Genomic DNA, 20,964 nt, shown 5'->3' with positions numbered 1-20,964 from the left:
AGCAAGTGATAGGAGGAGATCTCAAACAGCAAAAGGTCCTTAATCAAACATGAAAAGGATCTCAAAATATGACTATCTCAAGTTCGGGTCGGAGCCCAAAAATGTAAAATGAAGGTTCGGGAGCCAAAACACGCAGTTCGGGGCCCCGAAAGTGGGCTGTTAGGCACCGGAAGTGGTGTCCAACCACGAAGTTGGTCTCTCGGACCACAGTGTCCTTCAAAAGGGAGCAAATAAGATTTATGCCAAAAACTGAGGCAAACGGAGGTGGTTAAGCGGTCCCGAACCGAGGCACACGGCCAACGGCTATGAAAAATCGAAAACCGGGCTCCAAACGGGCAAAATGGCCTACGACCATGAAACGTAGCCTACGACCACTGAGAGATGATCTACGAGACCTCTCCCTCCCTTCGAGAAGAGAAAACAGAGAAAACAGAGCCTGGTTCGCAAACCGAGGCAAAGCACAAAAGAGTCCGGAAGTCCGAAGGCAAGGCTCGCTTCCAAGACTCTGAAACTTCTGAATAAGCACAATATGCAACATCACCGAGCGCTCAATCGGTGATGTCTGAGTCTTAAGGTCGGTCAAAAATGGGGTGTCTACAGTTGCCCCTCTTTGACAGAACTCGAAAGTCACACGTGACGGGGGTGAATGTCAAAGCCCAGAGACGACCCATTTTTGACAAGGCCGAAGACTTAGACAAACAAGCAAGATAACAAAGATGTGCCCGCAGGCAGGGGGCAAGATGCAAAATGATATGTAGGAAGATTTTGATAATTGGACTTATACGCTACGCGAATCCGGTTTGAAAATCGGACTTATATGCTACGCGAAGCCGGTTTGAAAATTGGACCTATACGCTACACGAAGCTGGTTTGAAAATTGGACTTATACGCTACGCGAAGCCGGTTTGATAATTGGACTTATACGCTACGCGAAGCCGGTTTGAAAATTGGACTTATACGCTACGCGAAGCCGGTTTGAAAATTGGACTTATACGCTACGCAAAGCCGGTTTGAAAATTGGACTTATACGCTACGCGAAGCCGGTTTGATAATTGGACTTATACGCTACGCGAAGCTGGTTTGAAAATTGGACTTATACGCTACGCGAAGCCGGTTTGATAATTGGACTTATACGCTACGCGAAGCCGGTTTGAAAATTGGACTTATACGCTACGCGAAGCCAGTTTGAAAATTGGACTTATACGCTACGCGAAGCCGGTTTGATAATTGGACTTATACGCTATGCGAAGCCGGTTTGAAAATTGGACTTATACGCTACGCGAAGCCGGTTTGATAATTGGACTTATACGCTACGCAAAGCCGGTTTCAAAATTGGACTTATACGCTACGCGAAGCCAGTTTGAAAATTGGACTTATACGCTACGCGAAGCCGGTTTGATAATTGGACTTATACGCTACGCGAAGCCGGTTTGAAAATTGGACTTATACGCTACGCGAAGCCGATTTGATAATTGGACTTATACGCTACGCGAAGCCGGTTTGATAATTGGACTTATACGCTACGCGAAGCCGGTTTGAAAATTGGGCTTATACGCTACGCGAAGCCGGTTTGAAAATTGGACTTATACGCTACGCGAAGCCGGTTTGATAATTGGACTTATACGCTACGCAAAGCCGGTTTCAAAATTGGACTTATACGCTACGCGAAGCCGGTTTGATAATTGGACTTATACGCTACGCGAAGCCGGTTTGATAATTGGACTTATACGCTACGCGAAGCCGGTTTGAAAATTGGACTTACACGCTACGCGAAGCCGGTTTGATAATTGGACTTACGCTACGCGAAGCCGGTTTGAAAATTGGACTTACACGCTACGCGAAGCCGGTTTGAAAATTGGACTTACACGCTACGCGAAGCCGATTTGATAATTGGACTTATACGCTACGCGAAGCTGGTTTGAAAATTGGACTTACACGCTACGCGAAGCCGGTTTGAAAATTGGACTTATATGCTACGCGAAGCCGGTTTGATAATTGGACTTATATGCTACGCGAAGCCGGTTTGATATTTGGACTTATACGCTACGCGAAGCCGGTTTGATAATTGGACTTATACGCTACGCGAAGCCGGTTTGATAATTGGACTTATACGCTACGCGAAGCCGGTTTGATAATTGGACTTATACGTTACGCGAAGCCGGTTTGAAAATTGGACTTATACGCTACGCGAAGCCGGTTTGATAATTGGACTTATACGCTACGCGAAGCCGGTTTGAAAATTGAGGATTTATGCAATGCACTGCAATTTAGTGGCTAAAATGCAATGTGATGGCTAGGAAAAGGGAGGTACCTTACAGGGCTATTGGCAATGACTTACCTCGGCAATGTCCTACCTCATGCTGATGTGGGAATCTTCCTCTTCTTCTCAGTTGAACCACAGGTACTACTTTTCCCTGACTATGGTTGCAGGTTTCCCTATTCTCCAACAGGGTGACAGACTAGGTTGGATCAGTATCTAGAATTGAGGTGCATACAGATGCTATCTCAATCTATGGGGCTGCCATACAGATTTCAAGCCGAGGATATACCCCTGGGTATTTAAACCAGACTTTAGTCTCGGAAATCCCGAACCTTTGCGTTCTAGGCAAGAGCCATTCGAACTCTAGTTTCCACCGTCTCAGTTGGTCTCCTACGAACTCACCACTAACACAGGCAGGTGGCTATATCAGACCATCGGAAGTCGTTCGGGCACGACAAACACCAAAGGAATTGCACCTTTAGAGGATTTAAGGTCTCCTAGACCAGAAAGTGCATGAGACGGTGCGAATAAATGCAAGTGCGATGCGCAAAACAGCGCGAATGATAATGCAGGATTTAAGGTCTCCTTAGACCAAACAATAGAACAGACACGATGCAATGGATGCAATGGATGTGATGCAATAGATAATAGATGTGATGCAACAAAGAGTGCAATGTATGCAAAACGACGACATACGCCAACCACGCTGGACTCGTGAGTTTGAGGAAGAACAAAGAAAATCAAACAGAAGCGCGTTCCACGCAACCTAAGATAAATTCCAAACACGCTGAAAATCGTGTGAGGAAGGGGACACTCAAAACACGCTGATAATCGTGAGAGGAGGTCCAAAAACAACCGCCCAGGTGCATACACAACACAACCTGAGATAGATTCCAAAACACGCTGAAATCGCGTAAGGAACGGGACACTCAAACCACGCTGAAATCGTGAGAGGAGGTCCAAAAACAACCGCCCAGATGCATACACAATACAACCTGAGATAGATTCCAAACACGCTGAAATCGCGTAAGGAACGGGACACTCAAACCACGCTGAAATCGTGAGAGGAGGTCCAAAAACAACCGCCCAGGTGCATACACAATACAACCTGAGATAGATTCCAAACACGCTAAAATCGCGTAAGGAACGGGACACTCAAACCACGCTGAAATCGTGAGAGGAGGTCAAACAACTTGGGAGCGTGTTCCACGCAACCTAAGTTAAGTCCCGGGGGACAACGATCCTAAACGCTGCTCAGCGTAAAAGGATAAACAATAAGAGATAACACAAGATGCAAATAAATGCAATAAGTGCGATGAAACGCGTGCATAATGCAAGACTTGGCACACAGCTTACGACATAGCATTCCATTCACTTGGCACACAGCTCACAACACAAAATTCTGTTCAATCTGGGCACACAGCTCTTTTGGGCACACAACGCATTCTTCGGGCACACAGCTCATTTGGGCACACAAGATGCAATGACGGAACTTGCAGAAGTTGAAACAATCTCAGATGCCCAACATTTTCCCTCTTTTCTTTTGCTTTGCAGCCTGGAACTTTCATAGCTTCAGATAGGTCCTGGTTTTACTGTTCTCACATGACCAGGGTTGAACGCTGCGATTTTATAAAAGAACAAATTCTGTTTTGCACAAATGTGGAGAACGGCACGGCACTCGGGGCACAAAACGATTTTATTTTTGAAATTGAGAGATGAGTTTTCGACCAGGTATTGAGCCTACGACTGAACACAGCAAAACGACTCAACAAGAAAATAAAAGGCACACAACCTAGACACGTCGAGTAACACGCGAAACGACTCAAAACAAGAATCGAGATAAAACAAAAAGACACGACACTCAGACGTGCACATGGAGCCTGTTTCACCGGGTAATGTTTCCCACCCTTTCTCATTTGTGGTTCTCACATCACTCGGCCCTCAAGCCCTGTTTTTTTTTTTGAAAATGCCCTCTTCTCACTTTTTCTCTCATCGCACATCTCTCTATTCTTCAATCTCTCATTTTTTATCCCTCCCCTGGGTGGTTGATGGATAAACAGCAAATTGTGGGCTCGTGCCCCTAGCATTCTGCTAGATTCTCTTTCTTCCGCTCACAGCTAGTGAATTCCTCCCACGGAAAGGTTGCGCTACAACTAGGTGTGTAGCAAATCTGCAGCTAACATCAGTTGATGATGCTTTGCTGGGGAGTTTGGACGTGATAAGATCTGTCTAGATGATGGAGTGGAATATCTTGCCCCATTCTAGTTCGTGCTTCGCACTTTGCTTGATATCTCGTTGCTTGGAGGATGTGAGAGCTTTCTGCCCTTTGTTGTGCCCTTTTCTGGCGAATATGGTGCCCTTTCCGACAAGTAGAGTGCCCTTTCTGGCAAGTATTTTGACAAAGGGGAAAAGACAAAACACCTGACTCAACTGTGCCCCTAGTTCATCATTTTGACCATTTTTTGTTTTTGCTTTCTACTAAAATAGTTTTGACCAACATGAGAGTTAAATTAACGCGCTTGTTCGATTTTCTGATTTAAAATCACGCAAGTTAGGCTATAAGCACTGAAAGTTTTCCTTTTTTGGGTCCAAGAAATCGTCCAGTTTTTTTTTTTTTTTAAGAAAAAAGGAGTACTTTTCGAGAAGATTAGTCAACCTCAGTAAAAATTCTCAAAAACCATTTTTGCAAACGACCACTGCTCAACGAGCACGGAACCTACTCTTGAGATGCACAACCTCGGATCCATAGCAATGGAAAATTGCCCCTTGTCTGAAAGACACTGCATGGCAACGGAAAGTTGCCCCTTGTTTGAAATGACACTGCGGCGTTTTGAATGGAAACGGAAAGTTGCCCCTTGTTTGGATAGCACCGCAGCGCATTGTAGTCAGTCCCTAGAGCGACGAACACAAACAGACTCTCAGATACAGAGAAGACAAAGATGACTAGAACCATCGCATGGACACAGTCGATTTGGAAGTGTTTATGGCTGGACTTCAGAATGAAGTTGCTTACGTATCCCAAAGATGGGAATCAAGCCTTACGTAGTTCGGGGTTAAGGTACACTCGGGTATTAACCTCTCCTTTTTAGGCTCTAACTTTTGCCAAGACGCCCGTTGCGGGTTTTCAACCTTGCGAGCTTTGTTCTTCTTTTTTCAATTTTTGTATCTTTTCTTTCTTTTTTTTTATTTTCTCTCTGTTTTTTTGTTCTTTTCTTTGCATTTTTCTTTTTTGTGCTTTTGTTCTTTTCTCTTTTTGTTCTTTTTCTTCTTTTCTTGCTCTAACTTTTGCCTGGGTCGCCCTTCCGGGTTTTCGACCCAGCGAGCCTCTCAAGGGTAAAAGTGTAGCTTTGTCCATGTCAAATGGTTTTGAGATCCTGAAGTCATCTGAATCCAGGAGAATGGCTGCTGTTTTGCAAGAGGACTCATCTTCAGCTCTTCGAGCATGTCTGATATCTTTGCCTCTGGTTCGAGGGGTACTTCTGTTCTAGCTTTGCAAGCTTCTTCTGATCTTCTGATCTTCTAATCTTTTGATCTGACTTTCCTGGCCTCTTGTTCGAGGGCTGCTTCAAATCTGGCCACACAGGCCTCACATCGTAGTTGACCGTTGAACCTTCTAAATTCAAGTTCAAGGTTTGGAAGCGAAGGGGTTGAGTCTCGAGGCTGAGAGCGATCCTAGGCTGCACAATCTTAGGAGCGATTCCACACAGGTCTTCGCAGGACCGCGCAAAACATTTTGTTTTTGAAAATTTTTTAAGAAAGCGACAAATCGCTTGCGCTGAAGATAGTGTGGAACCAGTCTGGATCAAGTCAGGGTCCTTCTCAGTACTCATGTCGACAGGCATGATTTCAATCATTAAAGGCTTAGCATGCATCTCTTTCTCTCAAATGATCAAATTTTGCAAAACCCGAGGAATTCCTTCCTCTTCGTTTTCACCGCACTGTTCAAAATGTTTTGAGAAACTTAGGTCAAGGCAATGATTTTGGGGTGCAGAAGAGTAGGCGAAAAGTATTGCCGTTTCATTCAAACTTTCTGGCACAATTGGCACACGGCCGAGGCAAACACAAGAGCGTGAAAAACCACTGCTGTTTCATTCAAATCTGTCGACATAACTGGCTCCCTGGCAGAAACAGACTCAAAACAAAACGAAAAGACAAACACAAAACAAAATGGTGATGCCCGAGGCGACACCCCCTGGAATCACCTGACTCCTATACAACAGGACTGACTCGATATGACAAGACAGACCCAAAACAAAAGAGACTGACTCAAAACAAAAAGACAGACTCAAAACAAAACAACAAAACTGACCCAATACCCAAGTCAGAAAGCACAAAAACTGGTATGTGCACATTGCTCAAAACAGTGCGTGCCATTCCCATGTCTGGAGTTAATCGAGCGCCGCTCGCAGGTGGTTCATCCCTCGATCACATAACATTATCCCCCAAGTTTACTGATCCAGTGCCGATAGACCTTGCTGAGCTCGGCGGGAGGATGACCCCGTTGTCAAATAGATCTTGTACTTCATGGCGAAGACGGAAGCAGTCGTCAATAGTATGGCCAGTTTGTTGATGGTACGCGCAGTACTGGGTAGCATCATGTGTAGCCGGAAGAGGGTTCGGGAGACGCCGAGGCTCAAGGGGTTTGAGATGGCCTTGTCCAACAAGGATTTGGAGAGCTTTGGACAAAGGCATATAGAGGGCATGGAAGACCCTCCGACCTCGGGGTTGGTATTTCAAGGTTTGTGGATTTTTGCTGGACGCACCAGCAGGGGGATTAGCAGGTGCTGGCCTGGTTTGCTGATCTTTTTCGAGTGCAAGATTATAGCCGAAAGGAACGTTTCTGATACAGCGACCCTTCTCCCGGCTTGCCCCTTGATTCAAACTACCCCCAACTTGAGTGGCGAAAATGTCATCCACAGTTTTTGCAACAACTGCGAACACTTGCCCTTTGTTCAGTCCCTCGGCTTTCAAAGCCTCAACAGCCAACAGAAGATGTTCATGAGGATCCATGTCCACCCCTACCTCGTTCCTTCCACTCGCCTCCACTTTGCCAAGGGATTGGCATTCCTCAAATATAGCCCGTTCCGAAATTGGGGAGCCTTTTGACATGAAGTTCCCGGTATGCGGTGTGGTCGATGATGGAGCCAATGTCCCGGAGGCCAGATCTGTCACAGTTTTCTGAAGATCTTCGATCATTCTCTTCAGCTCAGAAGTAGTGGGCTCACGGGTTTGAGATAATTGGGGTTCAAGTGCATCCATCGTGCTTAAGCCCATGCTTTCCGAGATAAACATATCGGGTTTGAGTATATAGGTCGGGGTGTATATACTGGGGTTGTAGGTGGGTGGTAGTGTATGGCTGAGGTTGAGATGTGGGTGAGGTACTTGGTCCTTGGGGTTTTGAGGTGGAACTATTGTCCGGTTGTCAATGAGATTCTGGATCTCATGACGAAGGCGGTAGCAACCATCGGTGCCATGGCCGCGCTGTTGATGATATACACAGTATTGGCTGGGGTTATGTCTGGCAGGGAGTGGATTTGGCAAAGGTTGAGGATTAAGGAGTTTGAGATGCCCTCTTTCCATCAGAACTTTGAATGCCCTGGTTAGGCTCATATGGAGGGGGGGGGGAAATCTACCCTGAGCTCAGGCTGGGCTGGCTATTTGTAGGCTGGCCTTGGCAAAAGGGTCGGCTATGGCGACTGTGTTGATTTTAGTAGGTTTGGAAATAGTGCTACCGCCAGCATTGGTACTCTCGACTGGGAGCCTTACGGCAATCTCGGTGGACCAATCCTCAATGTCGTGAATGGAGTTAAGGTCCTGTGCCCTTTTGAATTGCTTCTCAAGGTTCACAATTTTCACTGCAGTCGAATCGAGCTCATTAACATCGGAGAGACGAAGCCTCTCAGTAGGCTGCACCAGGGTTATGGAAACTCGAGCTTGAGTCAACCTTTCTCGGGGATCTGGACCCTGCAAATCTTCAGCTAGTAGAAGTGGGTCAAAGTTCGGCTGGGATCCCAAAGCCGGATACGAAACAGATGCCCTAGATGGACGTTGCGTTTCAGCACTGGTCTTGTCCTGCATTGCAATTCCCTGATTTAACGCTGCTATCATGGCCACAAATTCTTTCGAACCCTGTGCCATCACGGGTCTGCTGATGATGTGACTGGTGACTGTCGGATCAGATGAACAAAATGAACCCTATCTGGCCCTCCTTTGTCTTACCTCAGCGAAGGAACACTGATTTGCCTTTGAACTGAATTGCTGACCTGACAAAGTCTATCAACACGGATCCAATGTACCCGGGGGATATCGGAGCCTTCTGAAGCTATAGTTCCAGGATTACCTAGCAAAAGAGAAAACATGCAGCATTTCAGCCTGATTTCACCTGAACAGATATGAGCATAGTTGAATGAGTGTGCTCTCTACTGATTTCTGTCCCAAAATTCTGCCCTAAATCTGATACCCTCAGGTAAAACTGATTCCCAGATACTGATTGATGCCCGCAGGCCTGTTGCCCAAACTCATACACTGATACATGCATTCGTATGGAGACGCACCCCAAAAGCACATAACAAGTAAGTGAGAGCCAAAACACCCCTATGTTGGGGTAGGGTTTCCCTGTCCTATTTTGTCAGGAACTAGGGTTTCACTACGCACGCAGCGGTTTCAAACAACCTATAAACGGGTAAGCAACCTGTCCTAGTTTGGAATAGTCACTATGGATCCGAATATGCACTAGGTCGAATGGTCAAAAAGGGTGCCCCGGTAAAACCGGGGTTCGTGTTCCCATACTGGCAGAGCCCACAACCGGTCAGCCTTATGGTCATGCCTTGACAAGACAAGCCTCCGGCAAACCGTTCAGGAATAGCAGATGGCAAACATGGTGTCCTAGGCGCACCAATGCAAATGCAATGCAAAGAAACACACAAGTGTAATAAAAAACAGATATCATGAGTTCGAGTCAAGTCCTCTAAATCCCCAGCAGAGTCGCCAGAAACTGTAGACGTCCCCGAACGCCCCGGGAGGGTTGAGCTCCCGTTCTATTCATTTAGGGTTACTACAGCTCAGGACTCTCAAATTTGTCACGGTTCTAAATCTGAACCAAAGAGTCCAAATCCGGCAAATCGTTTTGAGAAACAGATTTTTGAAAAGAAGTGCCAAACATGGACTGCTTTGCCAGATACAGAGTCGCCACCTAAATGTTTTTTTTAATGGGAAATTTAGGAAATCCTGACTCGGTGCCAAAGGCCACGTGTCCGTCATCACCAAATTTGCCTCGGCTCGGGAACTTGGGTACGATTGGGGAAGGTCACTTCGTGAGCACCCCCGCTCGCCCGATCAAAGATCGGCCTCTACTAACCATGATATCTATTTTTGAAAACTTTGTGTATCCTTATTCCGGTTATTAGTCTAGGTTACTATGTGATGCACACAGCATATAAGTATAGACTGGGTCGCCCGAATTGGAACAAAACATTTCGTGCTTGTTTATTTGAAAGATGGTTTGCTACTCGCAAGTAGGCTTAAAATGCAGATTTTACAACCCGCAGGTGGGCTTAGAAAAGATGGTTTTGCCACTATCTAGTGGGCTTAAAACAAACAGTTGATGATTTATTCCAATCCAAGTAACCCAACCTTCACCCACAGGCATTCAGGCAGTTATATCACATAAGCATATAGCCTCATGGTAAGCATGCTATTCATGGCAGTCACTCACACGCATGCAAGGATGCTAAAGCATAAAACTCACCGAGTACTCTAAGCCAAAACAAAAACTCATTAGAAATCATGCATGAATCCTAAGTATACAGAAATGCCTAATGCAACACATGCAAGAATGCAAACTATAACAGGCTCGGCTATTCTAAACATGGCATATGGAATGCTACAGCTAACATGTATTCAATTTGGAATTGAAATACAAATGCAGTTAGTATGATGCGCTGAGTCCGGTGCATGCAAAACAGATGAATGATGCAAACATGCTATCATACTGTATGCTAATTGAAATATGCCCTAATCTAACCATCATAAGCAGATAAATAAAAGGGAAGAAAGACGTGGGTTGGAAGACATACATCACACTCACGCACACTTATTACAATTATGCCCTCGCACAGAGGGTCCGAATAAATATACAGTCCCGAATAAAAGAATATTACAGTCCAAATAATACAGTCCAAATAATGTACAAATTCCTAATTAATTAACAAATTAACTAAGAAAATAAATAAACTGGCATGCAAGCCAGGGACTGCCTTGATTCCATTCCGGATGATGAATGATACATGCCCGGGTTGCCTCTGCGCGGAAATCCATGACGATACCCCAATTAGCCTCTGTTTGCACCTATTCCTGAAATGCGTGCCAAGCTCCGAAAAGTTACTGATTCTTCATTTTGCTGCAACAGAGAGCAGGAAAGGGGCATGGCAATGTATTTTCACAGATATATGCATGCCTCGATCCTCGTGCCACCAATCACGCATATCGATGCATGATGGCCGAGGGGTCGAATTGTGCAATTCAATGTAGAATGAATGCACATATAAACACAACAAGAACCTAACTCCATCATGAATAATCCGGAGTGTCGGTGACTGGGAACTGAGACACGTTCCGTCACTCAGAGTACGAAACGTACCTCGTTTTCCGTGCCCGGGCTAACTCTTATCCCAAACACGATGCAATATGCATGACATGCATGAAATGCAACTAAGATACAATCCTAACATACACAATGTTATGGAATGGCATACACAATGCAATAAGGTAATACACAACCGAGCATACACAATGCTATGGATGAGATGGCATACGCAATGCAATAATGGGCTTACACCAACATGAGAGAGCCTCAGCCACACTCACATAGGTGGCCATTAGATAAAAACAAGACAACTTGAAATGCGTGCACGCGTGCACGCAAACCGAGGACCGACCCTCAGGCACCGAAATGCCACTCTAATGAGACATGGCAAAGACATGGAATATGGCACACTATAATGCAAAAATCAGAGGTAAAATGAGATGCAAAACAGCCCCGAAACCCGGTAAAATGAAACCCGATGCATGGAACGAGCCCCAAAACATGGATTTTGGCGCATGAAATGGCCTATAGCTATGCAATGCATGCGTAATTTGAACATGAGATGAAAAGACAGAAGCAAGGAAGCCCCTAGATAAGAATTTTTACAGTTCAAAGCATGGCCAAACAGCAAACACAAATAGGGAAAAAATAGCATGCAAAAATGGCCCTAAATGTGAGATAATGAAACAACTCGTAGCTTCTGACCCCAAACAGATTAGGGCCCTTCAACAAAGTTGAAGAGGGGCCCAAAATATGATCTTTTACAGTTTATGGCAAACCACAAAACCCAGCACAGGTATGGCTAAACTCTCATGCAAGAAATGGGCCAAAAGATGGCCAAAGAAGCAAGTGGTGGTTTCTGGCCTTAAACACAAAGGGGCCCTTCAACAATGTTGAAGAGGGACAAAAAATAATGCATTTTACAGTTGATGGCCGGACCCAAAACAGTATGCAAATATGTTCAAAATGCTATGCAAAATGAGGCCCAAAAGAGAGGTATAACACAAAGTATATAAAAGATACCTCAAACCATGAAAGACCCTTAATGAAACATGAAGAATGGGTCAAAATAAGACTATTTTCAGTTCTGAAAAGAGACCAAAAATAGAAGCACAATAGGCTAACAAATCATGCAAAAATGGAGCCAAAATAGAGATATAAAGGCAAGTGATGAATGAAAGCCTCAAACAGCAATAAGCCCTTCAACAATGTTGAAGAAGGGCTCAAAATAAGCTACTTCTCAGTTCATGACAGAGCTCAAAACAGATTATACATAGGCCAAAAATACTACACAAGATAATGGCATACAAGAGGGATAATGAAGAAAGTGCATCAAGAGGACCTCAAACAGTAAGAGGCCCTTAAAAAAAAGTGAAAAAGAGCTCAAAATAAGCCTAGTTTCAGTTAAGGCCGGAGCTCAAAACAGCAAGCATGTATGGCTAAGAAATGATACAAGACATGGACCAAAAAGGGAGAAATGGCACTTACCCTTGAAGACAAGTCTTTAGCAACACTTGGCTTGAGTTTGCAGCACTCCTAGGCCTTGAAGAACATCCTCCAGCTGCTGGAATGAAGGATGGAACGGTGGGGCTTGGTGGTGTAGTGTAAAATGGTGTAGGGTTTGAAGGATGGAGGCTTGGAGATAGAGAGAGAGAGAGATATAATGCAAAGGATTGAGGGGGAATTTTCTTAACCCTAAACCAGCAGCTGGAGCTGCTAATATATAGGCAAAAAAGGGGGGAAAGGGGGGGAAAAATGGAGGGAAAAAATGGAGGGAAAACAATCCAAGTTTCCCTCCAAAAAGGCCAAAAAGTGGGATATAAAGGCAAGTGGTAGCTTCTGGACCCAAATGGCCAAGAGCCCTTAAACAAAGTTGAAGAGGGGCTCAAAAAAAGACACTTTGTAGTTTATGACGAAGTCCGAAACAGCTCACAAGTAAGCCTAAAATACCGCGCAAAAATAGGCCTAAAAGAGCATTAAAGAAGCAAGTGATAGGAGGAGATCTCAAACAGCAAAAGGTCCTTAATCAAATATGAAAAGGACCTCAAAATATGACTATCTCAAGTTTGGGTCGGAGCCCAAAAATGCAAAATGAAGGTTCGGGAGCCAAAACACGCAGTTCGGGGCCCCGAAAGTGGGCTGTTAGGCACCAGAAGTGTTGTCCGACCACGAAGTTGGTCTCTCGGACCACAGTGTCCCTCAAAAGGGAGCAAATAAGATGTATGCCAAAAACTGAGGCAAACGGAGGTGGTTAAGCGGTCCCGAACCGAGGCACACGGCCAACGGCTCCGAAAAACTGGAAACCGGGCTCCAAACGGGCAAAATGGCCTACGACCATGAAACATAGCCTACGGCCACTGAGAGATGATCTACGAGACCTCTCCCTCCCTTCGAGAAGAGAAAACAGAGAAAACAGAGCCTGGTTTGCAAACCGAGGCAAAGCACAAAAGAGTCCGGAAGTCCGGAGGCAAGGCTCGCAGCCGAGACTCTGAAACTTCTGAATGAGCACAATATGCAACATCACTGAGCGCTCAATCGGTGACGTCTGAGTCTTAAGGTCGGTCAAAAATGGGGTGTCTACACAAGTATGCAACAACATACGAAATGAAACAAGCATGCGACAACATGGTAAGATGGGCTTACACCAAAGATGGACAGCTCTCAACTAGGTCCAAATCAATAGCCAAAGTGATGGAATTGATGGCATGAAAAGCATGGAAAGACAAGGCAAACATGCATGCCAAATGGCTCAAGTATTAAGGCACAAAGAGGACAACTCTTAAGCACACTTAAGGAGCAACAAACATGGATATATGACAATGGAGTAGGCTCTGAAATATCATGTAAAGTGATGCCAAATCAACTCAACAATGCAAGCAAAGCATGTTAGGATACTCAAAGCTCGAAGTAAGCAAAGGGACTTAAACCATGGCCATATAAGGCAAGCCCCAAAGGGCCAAAGGGACCTAAAACAGTCCTAGGACAGGCCCAAACAAGACCAAAATCAAGCTCAAAGCTAGCCAACAAAGGCTAGAACATAAGGCTAAAAGCATGGAGCATGCAAGGCTTTAAAGAGGCAATGCACTACACCTATGAGAACCAATCATGGCATGACTTGGACAACCAAAAACAGAGTTACATCATGGTATATTAGGACCCAAAATGCACTGAAATGATGAGCCAAAGGCTTAGGCTAAGGGGCATGCACAAAAGTCCATTCTTGAGACATAAAGCACAAGCTATACAAAGCATTCAAGGCATGTCAAATGCAAGTGTATGACGAAATTTCATGGACTAAAATAGCATGTGGAATGAGGGCAAAGCATGCAAACATCACATGTATGGCATGGTAGGGGCCTCAAAACCCAAGAATAGCCTAAGCATTTACACTATAGCTATACAAAGGATGAGTGATATGGCCATGGCAGCCCAAAACAGTCCTAGAATACTTCAAAATAAGCATAAAATCAAGTTTGAGCAAAGCCAAAATATGCTAGTATGATGAGTCAAAACATCATGCACAAGAGGCTAGTAAACAAGATTTGTTCTACACCTATATGGAGCATGCAAATGATGATCAAACCAACTGTGGATAGGGTCATAACATGCCAAATGATGACCAAATACATGCTGGAATGTAAACCAAACGAGCTAAAATGGCATGGCATGGCATGGAGCATATGAAGCTAGTTTAGGGGATTTACACTATAAGTGCTTCAAGCAAGCATGGAGTAACAAAACCAACCCAAAATAGGTTTATGGCATGGTAAAACATCACCAAAAATGGACTAAAATGGACTCAACAAAAACTATGCACACATGCTACTTTGATGAGCTATGGAGGGAGTTACACTATACATGCAAGATGCAAGCAAGACATGACCAAACCAGCCTTGGACAGGGCCAAGGCAGGTCCTAGAAGTCACAAAAATAGGCCTGAACCAAGCCTCAAAAATGCATAGAGGGATGGTCCTTTGGAAGGCCAAAAATGCAAGTAAAGAGGAATACAAAGAGAGGGGACCACCCCCTCTGATTTAGGACCTCAAAACCACACCTCTACCACTGAAATGGGATTTCAGTGGTAGGAAGGCCAAACCAAGGCTAACTCAGAGGCCTCCAAATATGGCTTAAAACAAAGCCAAACAAAGCATTCAAGGGGGCTACACACCCCAAACAGAAAAATAGCCTTAACCAAACTTAAAAAGCACTTAAAAATAAGACTTTTTTCAGTTATAATAAAAGCCTAAAACAATATGCAAAGAGGGCTAAAGCAAGGTGTAAGAAAGTGCAAAAATGGGGAAAATGCTCACCCTTGAAGACCCTCTTTGAAACCAGCAACTTCAGGGGGGTGGAAACCAGTTTTCAGAGCTTAAGAAGACCTCCCAAGAAGCTTGATTCAATGGTGGTGGTGTATATCTATGTGTTGTAGTGTAAAAGTGCAAGGAAATCCAATTTCTAAGCACTAAACACAAACCATATAGAGAGAAAGGGAGTTTTTGCTCTTCAAAAACTCAGAACCTGGTATAAGGGAGAAGCCTCTTCCTTATATAGAGGAATGAAAAGCCAAAGCTTCTTCAAGAAGCTTGCAAGGCCTTCATCCCTCCATACACGTGTATAGAGGGGAGCAAACAAAAATCCAGTTCGCTCAAAAGATTTGGAGGAAAACCAGCTGAGATAAGGGGGGTGCCGGCCATCAGTAATGGCCGGCAGTGCCACACTGATGGCCGGCAGGGCTTCATAAGTGGCCGGCAGGGTCAAGGCCATGGCCGGCAGTGCACCACAGGGTCCACTCTGACAGGACCTAGTCAGGGTCCAAAAAAGGGGCAAAAAGGATACAAGGTCCGGGAAACTCGAACCGGTGACGTTCCGCCGCGACAGTCGAGTGCTTGATGAGCAATCGAACTAGTTGTTGGGTGTACCTACAAGCACAACCAAGTCTTGAGGACGGTCAAAAATAGGGTGTCTACAGCAGGTCATAGGTCCAAAACTAGGACATGAAATCTAAGGGGTTAGGGGTCAGGGTAACTTACATCATTTGGCTGGGGGGCAGGGGAGAAGAAATTGCAAGTCTGAGATGGCATTTTGACTTAAACTTCCATCAACTCTGATAACTACATTTTGGCTTCTGTCTCTTGAGTTGCCTATACCTTTTCAAGTATGATGTCGAGTGATCAATTTCATAAAATCAGTTATAGTTCTATTTTTCTATTCCTTGTGAACCTTGGCATTGTGGAAGATTAGCAATTGATCAGTTTTCTCATTATTTTTTGGTAAAAATTAAGTTCGAATTTGGACCAAGATGAATGCTGATATATATATATATATATATATTTTTAATCTTTTGAACATGAGTTCTTGCTACTAGACGAGGAATTTGTGTTGCTTAATGACGTTTAGTTGCAAATTACAATATTTAGGCCATTAACCATGCATTTCATTAGAATTTCAATAGTAAAATTGGATCTATTGCAACTGGGAAAGCACCTTGTACCTACTCCTAGGGATCATTTCTGTCACGCCCCAAACCTGCCCCTAAAAGTTTGGGCATGACCCGTTTGAAAACGAACACTTAACCTGTAGTAAATAACATATGGGGCCTCATCGGAAGCATAAAGTAGGAAAATAACTATACATATAAATTCCATTGAGCTACATCTACATGCCAGGACCTCTTATACATCACATTCATCATGGAAAATAGATAAAGCTCCAAACCATATGTTGTAGCATCGGTGATAAACAACCATATGTACAGACCCAGCCCCATCATTGGGCTTATATAAAAATCATTGAAGTTCTACCTCTTTAACTTTAAATGGGTAATCAAAATTAAGCCAACATTTCAATAGACTTTACAAAAATAAATGGCTTCGTGCAGTGCCTGAACCCACGAAGGTTGACAAAAGAAAACAGGTGTCATGACTAGGACTGACCACTTGGTTGGTTACCTACAGAAACAGACATTAGACAGAGTGAGCCAAGCTCAGTGAATAGTAATACATAAATTAAACGATGCTTAAAATGAAACATAACACATAGCAATGCATATAAAGATGTAGAGTTCACATAGTTAGTCTGATTCTGTGCTACGTACATAACGGCCTTAAGTTCAATCTTGCAACATAAACATGGTGGCTATAAGCCCTTGAAACATGGTGGCACAAGGCCCTTGAAACATGGTGGCTATAAGCCCTTGAAACTTGTGGCACTAAGGCCCTTGAAGCATGTGGCATAAAGCCCTTGTAACATATGGCACTAAGGCCCTTGAAACATATGGCATAAAGCCCTTGTAAAGTTGGCATGAAGCCCTTGAAAAGTTGGCATGAAGCCCTTGGACATGCATATATGAACCCAAGAGGTGTCTCACACGGACTCTAGAGGTAACTCACAATGTAGCACTTAGTTCCGTGTAGCACTTTGTTTCATTTCATAACAACTTATACGGATGGCTATAAGCCTCATAAGTTTCACATATGTATGGACTCAAGAGGTGTCTCACATGGACTCTAGCGGTGGCTCACAATGTAGCACTTAGTTCCAAGTAGCACTTTGTTCCATACCAATAATCATTAGGTCTTACTGACCAAACCACACATGTAATGTCATACCATAAACGAAAATAAATTCATACATATTCATTATGCTTGAATCATTAACAGAAATTAGAATTCATACTTACTTATACTTAGCCTTTTAATATCGCTGGCAAATCAATAAAAAACATTCTTGTTAGTTCCATAAAGAAATTCCTCAACATTGTGAACTTATAGTATACTTGAACTTGTACATAGGTAAGCTTGTAACGTATCTTGTAGCATACTTAAGCTTGTGTCGTACTTAAACTTGTAAAATACTTAAGCTTGTAACGCACTTAAACTTGTAACATACTTAAGCTTGTAACATACTTAAAATTGTAACATACTTGAGCTTATAACATGCGTACACTGGTAACATACTTGAATTTATAACATACATGAACTTGTAACATGCGTCTACTTGTAATATACTTGAACTTATAACATGCGTGAACTTGTAACATGTGTCTACTTGTAACATACTTGTACTTGTAACCTTACTTAAACTTGTACATACTTGAACTTGTCACATATATAAACTTGTAACATTCTTGAGTTTGTAACATTCTTGACTTATAGCATACGTAAACTTATAACAGGCTTAAACTTAGAACATACATAAACTTGACACTTAATTATTTGAACCACGGTATTATTACCCCTGGGTAGGGGCCTTGTGCTAAAGATGATGTGAATACTTCTACATATATGAATAATCATTAAGTTAATAGAAACCAGAACATTTCTTGTTATATCATGTCATTATCATGCACTTAACAAAATAGAATAATTCATATTCTTATGTGGGTTGCATACTGATGGTAAACCTTTACTTTCATATCATAGATTCTAAACGTTCTTGGGTCCCTTCGTAACATAATCTTAGATTCACACAAATATCATTCTTCAAGGATGAACATAAGTTCCACTTATTCTTTAAGAAATAACATAGTATGCTAATAAATAACACAGGGCTAATATTCGTCATTAACAGAACATAAGGATTCCGAAATCATACCGACGTACGCGAATCTTTCAGCGTTCATATAAGTTCACATTGCTTTCCAATTGTCATAAATGTTCGTATAATACTTACAAAGAACAGAGCATTAGTGACAATAATTGTCAATGGTAGAAAAAAAAAAATGTACATTTTTGTACTACTACTCACAGTGATCGGTTCCCGGTGGTAATGGTACAATGTCCTCGTCTCGACCTACAATTACAGTGTACAACACATAATATGAGGTTATACTCGATCATTTACTTATTCTCTTTGATCGTTCAATCAATTAGTCATGGTGGTACCAAGCTCATTATTCTTTAATATGTTGTAATCCATGTCTTATAAAACAGGAGAAATCGATAGGAATTGGTTTAGGTGAAGAAATGGTACATAACTAATTGACATAACGTGAACAGTCGTCACTAATTTGGGTATAACTTTTTCTGTATTTAGAATTTGGGAGTGAGACTAGCGCCATTGGAAACTAGACTTCCGGGGCTTGATTTTAGGCTCAAGAATCACTCAAAACGGAGTCCGGATGCAAAAGATATACCTATTCAAAGTTGGCTGGGCAGAGCTGTCCCGCACGTGCGGGTGAACAGTGCCGCGCGTGCGGCCCTGGACAGCAGCAGTCCGAAAATGGCTGAAATTGTGGGACTTCTCATTTCCAAAAATCAAACCTTAATTACATGTAAATCAAAGCCCAAAACCCTTTAATACATGACCAATTTCACATTATTATTCTTCATCAAACACCATAATCTCACAATAAACAAATTTAATGATTTTACTTCTTCAATCAAGGAATTCTTAGAAAATCAAGGTTCATGGGTTCAAAGCTCACATCTTCTATATCAATCCATGATTTCAAGTAGTAGATGGATTCTATACAAGGTTAGTAATTAGAGCCACATACCTTACCCAAACCTTTGTTCATCCCTTAGTCTCTTCAATTTTTCCCAAGCTTTTGGTTGATCTTTCCTCTCTCTTCTATCTTCTTCAACCATCTTCAAGCTTCCATGGATGTTGAATTCCTTAGGGAGAAGCTTTGCCTCTTCTCTCTCTCCCTCTCTCTCTCTCACGGTTCTCCTTCCCCTTTCTCTAGATATTTTTATTTTTTTGTTTGGTTCAAAATAGATGAGTTTAACAACTCATAAGGCATATATGCATATAAAAGCTTCCCACAAATAGGAAGGGCCAAACACGCCCTTACGAATCGCACAAAATCACATTTCAATTAAACTTCCCAGATAACTCTAAAAATTATGCTGATCATAAATATGTCTCCTATTCCGGTATCTGAAGTCTTTAAGGCCTTTAATTTGCAGTATAAAGTTAATCACCCAAACGTCCATTAACGAATCAGACAAATTAAATTTCAAATTAATTTTCCCAAATAATTCCAAAAATTCCCATTAACATATCCAAGTACTCAATTTTGATTTTTTTGAACCCATAAAGGTCGGTAATTCCCATTTTAAGTCCGTAACTCAATTGATAATGCTTCAATTCTAATAGATATAATTAAATTAAACCACATCATTTCATAGGGAAATAAAGATGATTTCTTATACGCATTTTGGGGTCATTACAATTTCACTGTTTGTTGATTGAAAAAGTATTAAATGCCAACAACATGATCATCTCAAGAGTTACTCCAAGCATGATCTAGATTATGTTTGTGGAATATTAACAAGGAGCTATTGGTTTTATTGCTTTCAATCGTAAACATTGTATGAACAACTTTTCCGCTCAGAGCAATGTTCCTACGCATTTTTTCTCCCTCCTTGCTTTGCTGCCCATAATTCACATTGCTGCTGTGAATGTAGAGAATCTCAAGTTTAATCATCTGCAGAGTTTGCTTTTAAAGTAGCATTGACATTTTTAAGTAGCTTGAGTTGTTTTTGAAGTAGGAATGATATTTTGAAGTAGCTTGAGTTGCTTGACATATCTTCTCCCCCTATAACATGATAACTTTGTTCAAATTGGTATCTTGACTGTATTGTTTTTATGCATGTGCAGCATACAAAAGGACCCTTGAGACGGATTGTCAGCTCTGGACCTTCTGGTTAGTATATTGCTTAATGAGAATGTAGACTTGTTGGGCTTGTTTGGTTTTGTTTTTGTTTTCATTTTTTGGAAAAACACGGATGTTTCGTCTTTCAGTACTTCACTGCTGGACCTCTTTCATTTATGTAGTCACCTATTCATCAAGAAGTTTGAAGATAAGGACATTGACCTAGGGATTCTGGTAAGTAGGTTGGAACCTCCTGTAAATTTTCCGAGATGATCTGTCTTGTAATGATGTTATGAGTATAGGACTTTTTTTCCCCTATATGTACTAGTTAACAATTTACTAGAACATTACCTAAAGCATATAGCTGTAATTAAGCAAATGTTTCCCTCTCTTTGTTTTTCTATTCCTAAGCATATTGCAGTTTGATGTATGAATCGAATTTGCATGCAAAAAAAATAATAATAATAATAAATAAATAAAAAGGAATGCTTTTATGAGATTTAAGAATCGATTGCAGTATTT

General features: G+C 42.5%; 1 long non-coding RNA gene across 1 annotated transcript; it reads right to left on the bottom strand.

Annotated features, from left to right (window-relative positions):
- Positions 1–16,459: 16,459 nt before the first annotated feature.
- On the bottom strand, positions 16,460–19,570 carry LOC114256284 (uncharacterized). Its single transcript, XR_014358750.1, has 3 exons — positions 19,342–19,570; positions 18,591–18,635; positions 16,460–16,792 (listed from the first exon to the last, which is right to left on the bottom strand). It is a non-coding gene; the product is annotated as an uncharacterized LOC114256284 (long non-coding RNA).
- Between the last annotated feature and the right edge of the window lie 1,394 nt (positions 19,571–20,964).

The sequence above is a fragment of the Camellia sinensis genome, unplaced genomic scaffold (genome assembly GCF_055761805.1).
Source record: "Camellia sinensis isolate YWXY unplaced genomic scaffold, ASM5576180v1 Unanchor4, whole genome shotgun sequence".
Lineage (NCBI taxonomy): Eukaryota > Viridiplantae > Streptophyta > Magnoliopsida > Ericales > Theaceae > Camellia > Camellia sinensis.
Note: the sequence above shows the minus strand (reverse complement) of the source record. Positions and strands in the feature narration are given on the sequence as shown.